This window comes from Lynx canadensis, chromosome E2 (assembly GCF_007474595.2).
Source record: "Lynx canadensis isolate LIC74 chromosome E2, mLynCan4.pri.v2, whole genome shotgun sequence".
NCBI classification, from domain to species: domain Eukaryota; kingdom Metazoa; phylum Chordata; class Mammalia; order Carnivora; family Felidae; genus Lynx; species Lynx canadensis.
This window is the reverse complement of record NC_044317.1, coordinates 12,643,392-12,651,779: the sequence shown is the minus strand read 5'-3', so window position 1 is coordinate 12,651,779 and position 8,388 is coordinate 12,643,392. Positions and strand designations below refer to the sequence as shown.

General features: G+C 43.5%; 1 long non-coding RNA gene across 1 annotated transcript; it reads right to left on the bottom strand.

Moving 5' to 3' along the window:
* Positions 1 to 3,009: 3,009 nt before the first annotated feature.
* Positions 3,010 to 7,035, bottom strand: LOC115502809. The gene is made up of 2 exons (XR_003965199.1): positions 6,959 to 7,035; positions 3,010 to 3,310 (listed from the first exon to the last, which is right to left on the bottom strand). It is a non-coding gene; the product is annotated as an uncharacterized LOC115502809 (long non-coding RNA).
* Between the last annotated feature and the right edge of the window lie 1,353 nt (positions 7,036 to 8,388).

Below are 8,388 nucleotides of genomic sequence, written 5' to 3'. Positions count from 1 at the left end.
GGGTCTCCTGACCTCAATGACTTTTCAGTACAAAATAGACTGTCCCTATCACAAACTCTGAATTCAGTTTACCCTTTATTGTACCTTTTGTTTCTTGTTCCTCACTTCCTTGATGCACTCAATATGTATAGGTTGAGTTTGGGTTGTTTTGTTTTGTTTTGTTTATGCCAGGCATTGCTCAAAAACTGGCTGAGATAAACAGTAAGACGATAAACAAAGAGCAAGATCATTTCAGATGGTTTAAGTGCTCTGAAGAAAATAAAAGGTATGCACGGTGGCTGAGGCAGGGAGGGTTTTTATAGAAAGGCAGGTGGGGAAAGGCTTTCTGAGTGATAACTGAACTAAGAGCCAACTGGCATACAGATGCCAACCACGTAAAAAACATCTGGATCTCAAGTTGGCTTAGCCTACTCAGGCTGCTATAACAAAATATCACGGACCAGGTGGCTTATAAACAATAGACATTTGTTTCTCACAGTTCTGGAGGTGGGAAGTCCGAGATCAGAGGGCTAGTATGGCCAGGTTCTGGGGAAGCCTCTTCTGCGTTGCAGACTGCTCACTCCTCGCCATGTTCTCATACAGTGGAAGGAGCTAGGGAGTTCTCTGGGGTTCTCGATAAGAACACTAATCCCATTCATGAGAGCTTTCCTCTTGCGACCTAAGCACCTCCAAAAGGTCTATCTCCTAATATAATCACATTGCTATCAGTATTTACGCATATAAGTTTAGGGCAGACACAAACATTTAGACCACGGCAAAAATGTTCAAAGCAGAGAGTAACAAGTTGAAGACCCTGGCATGGGAATAAGCTTTCAAAATAAAGACCTATATGGCTGACTTGAAATGAGGAAAGAAGAGAATAGAGGAAGGAGTCAGAGAACTGGTCAGAGGCAGATCATGGAGGGCCCTGTAGACCCTATATATCCATGTAATTGGGGAGGATTCTGATTCCAAACAAAGAGTTTGTATTCCCACTGAAAGAAAATCATAAAAGCTAGACAACATACATAAAATATTTTTGAACGGCACCTGGGTGGCTCACTTGGTTAAATGTCCGGCTCTTGATTTCAGCTCAGGCTGTGATCTCACGATCCGTGAGTTCGAGACTGGCAGTGGGGTCTGCCTGACAGTGTGGATCCTGCTTGGTATTCCGCCTCCCTCTCTCTCTCTCCCCCTCCCCTGCTGTCTGTCTGTCTCTCTCAAAATGAATAAAAGTAAACTTAAAGGGGCACCTGGGTGGCACAGTCAGTTAAGCGTCCGACTCTTGATCTCGGCTCAGGTCATGATCTCATGGTTCATGAGTTCAAGCCCCACATCAGGCTCTTCACTGATAGCATGGAGCCTGCTTGGGATTCTGTCTCTCCCTCTCTCTCTGCCCCTCCCCTGCTTGTGCTCTCTCTCAAAATAAATAAATAAACTTAAAAAATAAGAAAATTAAAAAAAAATAAAAACTTAAAAAAAAAGTTTAAAATGTCTTTGAAGACATTAGAAGTAATTCAGGGGCACCTGGGTGGGCTAGTCGGTTGAGAGTCCGACTGCGGCTCAGGTCATGATCTTGTGGTTTGTGGATTCCAGCCCTGAATGGGGCTCTGTGCTGACAGCTCAGAGCCCAGAGCCTGCTTCAGATTCTGTCTCCCTCTCTTTGCCCCTCCCATGCTCAAGCGCTCTCTCTCGCTCTCTCAAAAATAAACATTAAAAAGAAATTGTTTTTAAAAGAAATAACGGATGCAATCAGGAAATGAAGGTCTACAATCTTTGAGAAAAGGGAATTCCATAGCCCAGATTTTTTTCAGAGTTGTACTATCCAAATTGTGGCTCAAAAGAAGTGAGCCCATACAGAAAGCAGCAATCTCATAGGGCTGAAAATACACAGGTACAAGTTCAAAGCACCCAATGTGTCTGGGGCTTAAGGGTCAAAATACTGGAGAGAAGAAAACCACAGAGAAAGAGCCAAAAATCTGCGAATACATTTCTCTCAAGTCTCTGGCTGACTCCTAAGCTGTGCAAGCACAGAGTGAGACTCCGCAAACTCAGAAGCAAACAATAGCTGAGAAAGCAATAAACTGAGAGCGTTTTCAGGAGCCTCATGTGTGCTAAAGAAAGAAATACAAGTTAGAGTTTAAAGCCGGCTGACCCACAGAGGCCTTGGTAAACACCTCAGGCTTTAAACTGGAAGGGTTACACCCTAGGAACAAAGGCCACACCCCAGGAGAAAGGACAACACCCAAGGAGTGAGGATACTGGCCCAGAAGAAAAGGCAAAATTACAATAGTTCAACCCTAATAAAAACATGCCTCCGTGGGGTCTAAGTGACCCACCAGTACTCTGTAAGAAGAAAACATAATCCTTCTGGAGACAGATAACATCATCGAAAGCCTCTACAACTTTTATTTATTTTTATTTTTATTTTAAGATGTTTTTAAATGTTTATTTATTTGAGAGAAAGAACACACACACGTGGGGGGGGTGGTGGCAGAGAAAGGGGGACAGAGGATCCAAAGCAGGCTCATGCTGACAGCAGAGAGCGCAATGCGAGAGGCTCCAACTCCAAAACCGTGACATCATGAACTGAGCCAAAGTCGGTGCTTAACTGACTGAGCTACCCAGGTGCCCTGCCTCTACAATTTTTAATCTGCATGATCCAGCACTGGATCAAAAATTATGGGGCATGCTAAAAACAAAACAAACCGAACTAAATAACCAAAACCAAAAAGAACAAAAAAGTCAACAAAAGCAAACTCCCTATGATTCAGATATTGGATTTAATCAGATAAGGACTTTAAAATAGTTGTGACTAACAGAGAAGATAAAAGATAAAATAGGGGCGCCTGGCAGGCTCAGTCAGTGGAATGTGTGACCCTTGATCTCAGGGTTGTGAGTTCGAGCCCCACCTTGGGTGCAGAGATTATTTTTTTAAAAAATCTTAAGAGAAAGAGAAGGTAAAATAGATGACAAAGAGAGCATTTCAACAGAAAATTGGATTCTCTACAAATAATCAAATGGACGTTCTAGAACTGAATTAAAATTCCTTAGATGATTTTAACATCAGTGCCTTAGTCTGTTTGGGCTGCTGTAACACAGTACCATAGACTGGGTGGCTTAAAACAATAGAAATTTATTTCTCACAGTTCTGGAGGCTGCGAGTCCAGGATCCAGGTGCTGGCAGATTTCGTGCCTGGCGAGAGCCCACTTCCTGGTTCACGGACAGCCCCATCTTCTTGCTATAAACCTCACTCGGCATAAAGGCGCTAGGGAGCTCTCTGGGGTCTCTTCTAAGACACTGTTCCCATTCATGAGACCTCTGTGTACCCTCATGAAAATCAAAGAGAAAGAAAAACACTTTAATGTTTTTATTTTTTTTTTAAGTTTTAAGTTTTTTAAGTTTATTCATTCACACCTGATAGAGCGCAAGCCGGGGAGGGGCAGAGAGAGAGAGAGAGAGAGCAAGAAACCGAGACAGGCTCCGCGCTGCTAGCACCGGGCCCAATGGGACACAGGGCTTGGGCTCACTAACTGCGAGATCATGACCTGAGCCAAAGCCAGGTGCTCAACCAACTGAGCCACCCTAGCGCCCAGAAAGAAAAAACTCTTAAAAACAAAGACACATCATTTTCAAAGGAGCAGTAACGTTAATATCTGACTTTTCAGTAGAAACTATGAAGTTAGGATTTCATAGTTGGGGAGGGGACACAAACAGTCTGTATGGCAGAGACAGAATTATTGGAGGGAAACAGGTCAATAGAAAATATCCAAAAGAGAACACAGAAAGAATAAAAAGATTTTTAAAAAGGACAGAGTGGAAGAGATACATGGGACACAGTCAAAAGTTCTAACATCTTAGGGGCGCCTGGGTGGCTCAGTTGGTTAAGCGTCCGACTTTGGCTCAGGTCATGATCTCATGGTTCGTGGGTTTGAGCCTCACATAGGGCTCTGTGCTGACAGCTCGGAGCCTGGAGCCTGCTTCGGATTCTGTGTCAACCTATTTCTCTCTGCCCCTCCCCCGCTCATGCTCTGTCTCTGTGTCTCAAAAATAAATAAATGTTAAAAAAAAAAAGTTCTGGGGTACCTGGGTGGCTCAGTGCCTCAGTCAGTTAAGCATCTGACTTCAGCTCAGGTCATGATCTCGCAGTTTGTGAGTTCAAGCCCCGCGTTGGGCTCGTGCTGACAGCTCAGAGCCTGGAGCCTGCTTCGGATTCTGTGTCTCCCTGTCTCTCTGCCTCTCCCATGCTCGTGCTCTGTGTCTCTCTGTCTCTCAATAATAAATAAACGTTAAAAAAAAATTTTTTTTAAGTTCTAACATCTATATAACTAGAATCCCAAGAGGAGAGAACGGCAGTGGCACAGCTCAATATCTGAAGAGACATGCTTTGAATTTTCCCAAACTGACAGGTATCAACCTTTGGATTCAAGAAGTTCCATGAGCCCTAAGCAGTTAAACACAAAGAAAACCACATCTTAGTACATCATCATGAAACTGCTGAAAATCAAAAAGAAAGAAAAAATCTTAAAAGCAGATGAAGACATATTATCTTCAAAGTAGCACTAACACTAATATCTGACTTTTCACTAGAAACTACGGAAGCCAGAAAGCAGTAGAATGACATACTTTAAATACCGAAAGAAAAAAAAACCCCACAAATTATTGCTAACCTGGAATTGTACACCCAGAGAACATGTACTTCATAAATGAAGGTAAATTAAATATGACATCCAAAGCACAAGCAACGAAAGAGAACAGATGGATTTCCTCAACAGTTGGATTTCCTCAAAACGTAAACCCTTTGTGCATCAAGGACACTAGCAAGGTGAAAAGACAGCCCACAGAACGGGAGAAAATACTTACAAAGTATATATGTAGTATCCAGAATATGTGTAGAATCTTTATAACTCAATAATAAAAACACAAATAATCCAGTTGTAAAGTGGGCAAGAGATCTGAATAGTCATTTCTCCAAAGAAGATATACAGAAGGCAATAAGCACATGAAAAGATGCTCAACATCGTTAGTCGTTAGGGAAATATAAATCAAAATCACAACCAGATTCCACTTCACACCCACTAGGATGACTATAATAAAAAGAAAAAGACCAAAAAAAAAAAAAAAAAAACCCGGATAACAAGTGTTGGACAGGATATGGAGAAATTTAGAATCATCATATATTGCTTGCAGGCATGTAAAAGGTGCAGCCACTATGGGAAATTGTTGGCGGTTTCTCAAAAAGTTACACGTAGGGTTGCCTTATGACCCAGCAATTCCATCCCTAGGTATATACCCAAGAAATTGAAAACATGTGTTGAAACAAGAACATAATGTCATAGAAGGATTATGCATAAAAGCCAAAAAGTGGAAACAACCCAACTTCAGGAAATGATGCGTGGATAATAAATGTGGTATATTCATACAATGAAAATTATTCTGCCATAGAAAGGAATGAAGTACTGATCCATGCTAAAACATGAATGAACCTTGAAAATATAATGCTAGAGGCACCTGGGTGGCTCAGTCGGTTGAGCATCCGACTTTGGCTCAGGTCACAATCTCAAGGTTCATGAGTTTGAGCCCCGCGCCAGCTCTGTCCTGACAGCTCAGCGCCTGGAGCTCCTTCGGATTCTGTGTCTCCCTCTCTGTCTGCTCCTCCCCTGCTCACACTCTGTCTCTCTCTCAAAAATAAATAAAGATTAAAAATTAAAAAAAAAAAAAGAAAACATAATGCTAAATAAAAGAGCCAGACACAAAAGGGCATCGTTGTATGACTGCATTTTATGAAATACCCAGAATAGGCAAATCCATAAAGACAAAAAAGTAGATTAATGTTTCCAGGAGATGGCGGGGGGGGGGGGGAGGGGGGTGTGGAGGGAGAATTAAAAAGTATGGATTTTTTCCTTTGGGGGTGATGGAAATATTCTAGAATCATAGTGTGTAGTGCATGACTTTGTGAATATACTAAAAAACACTGAATGGCTTACTTAAAAATGGTTAAAGTAGTGAATTTTATATTGTGTGAATTTTATCTCAATAAAAAAAATTTTAATACAATTGGATCCACTTAAAAAGTTTAAGTGAAGATACTTTCCGAAAACTGAAGCTCAGATAGTGAGATAACTCGTTTCTAGCAGACCTGCGCTAGTCTAGGCTGAAAGAAATGACCCCAGATGGAAGCCTAGGACTGCAGGAGGGAATAAAGAGCACTGACAGAATAAATATGTGGACATGAATATGATTTTAAGCAACATAGTGAGGGATTTTATAACAGATGTAACAGTGGAATGTATGACTCCCATAGTATATAATCAGGGATGGAATAAACCCTGGAATTTTTTAAAAATGTGATTTTTTGGGGTGCCTGGGTGGCTCAGTCGGTTGAGCGTCCGACTTCAGCTCAGGTCATGATCTCAGGGTTCATGGGTTCGAGCCCTGTGTGGGGCTCTGTGGACAGCTCAGAGCCTGGAGCCTGCTTTGGATTCTGTCTCTGTCTCTCTCTGCCGCCCTGGCTCGCACTCTGTCTCTCTCTCTTAAATAAACATTGGGGCACCTGGGTGGCTCAGTCAATTAAGCGTCCGACTTCGGCTCAGGTCACTATCTCAAGGCTTGTGAGTTGGAGCCCCAAGTCGGGCTCTGTGCTAACGGCTCAGAGCCTGGAGCTTACTTTGGATTCTGTATCTCCTCCTCCTCTGCCCCTCCCATGCTCATGCTCTGTCTTCTCTGTGTCCCAATAATAAATAAACGTTAACAAAATTTTTTTAAATAAACATTTAAAAAAATAATAATCCACTTACATTTAAGCGCAATGGGAAAAAGAATATAAGGGCAACGGGAAGCCCTTGGAGGTTTTCAGCAGGGGTGTGAGTTGATCGCCAAGCAAGAGCTAGTAAAGGTAGGGTCTTAAACACGTCACAACCACCCCCATAGTGCTCGGTGTGGTGTTGGGCACCCAGAGGGCAATCGGTGAGGACTTACAGAATGGCCAAGCTTCTCCTACTGCTGGATGCCTGAAAGGGTCCTGAGTGCCTGAAACCCTCCAGTTGCTCCGTCATCTGCTGTTTGGGCAAACAAGGTGAAAAGAGGTGATTGGGTAGATCAGTCGCCCACTCCTTCCTACAGTCTTCTGATTGGAGGGCTGTGGCGGCTTCCACAGTTCAGCGTCACTTCCCCAAACTTGGCCGTGCAGCTCAGTCACTGGAGCGATTTGCAGACGTGTCTGATTATGGTGTCCAGGAGTGTGCCTTTTCCAACTAAGTTGGCACTGATCCCCGCGGGTCCTCAGTAACCGGTACTCTGGTATAGGGCTGCTCTGGTGGCCTCCCTCTCCTCAGGCAACTGCCTGACCTTTGCTATATCCAAGATTTCAGGATCAAAGAGAAGTCACCACTGACCCATGACGTTCTAACACTTTCATCCTGAAACTTTTTTTCTTATTCCTCAACACTCCTCTCAAAAGGTTGCAACGTTTTTGAAGCCTCCCTGGGAAGATTAACCCCTTGTCAACATGTCATTTTTATATTCATTTATATAGCACTTATTTTCTGAGCACCTCTTATTTCCTGCCTTGGGGATGGCACTGTGGTTTAGGACAGCCATTTCATTATCTACTCCACCATTTGCCTCCTGGCGGGTTATTCTGGGTTCTCTGAGAAGCGATCTCCAAGGGTGCCTGGCTGGCTCGGTCAAAGGAGTTTGTGACTGTTGATCGTGGGGTTGTGAGTTCGAGCCCCATGCTAGGTGTTGAGATTGCTTAAATAAGTAAAATTAAAAAGAAGGAGGAGAAGGAGGAGGAGAAAGTAGAGAAGGAGGAGAAGGAGAAGGAGAAGTCTCAGACAGGATGAGCCATGGAAGAGATTCAGGAGGATGAAACCTTCCCAGGAATGAGCCCACTTTAGCACCTCTGCCACACTCAGTCCTTGGCTAGGAGTAGCCCTTGGGGAATGTGGCCTCAGCGTGAACGCGGTGATGGATTTCAGAGCACTATCAGTCTGTCGGTCAACTGAGCTCCCACCGTTGGAGATCTGAGAGGCAAGTTTTCATGACCACCATACTCCACCCTTTGGACCCCGCAGAGTTCTTTCTCTCCATTAGTTTGGTGAACAGCTACTCCACGGTTTCCACGGATCTCTTTTTCTGAGGTAAGAACTCAGATGAGCGAGATCAGCGAGATAAACTACCATCTACTGCCGCAAGTTGTCTCAGGGCTGCGATGTATTCACTTTTCTCCATTCTGAATTTCTATTACCCTCAACGAGCAGCTAGACGTCTCGGTGGATTACTTGGTAGTGTGACCCAAGACTTCATTCCTGGGTTGCTGGTGGTGGTAGTGTCTGAATTCTTGGTCATTGTACCCTTCTCAGTCTGGTGCGGTATTGTTGCACATATCTGTTTATACTTACAGAGGG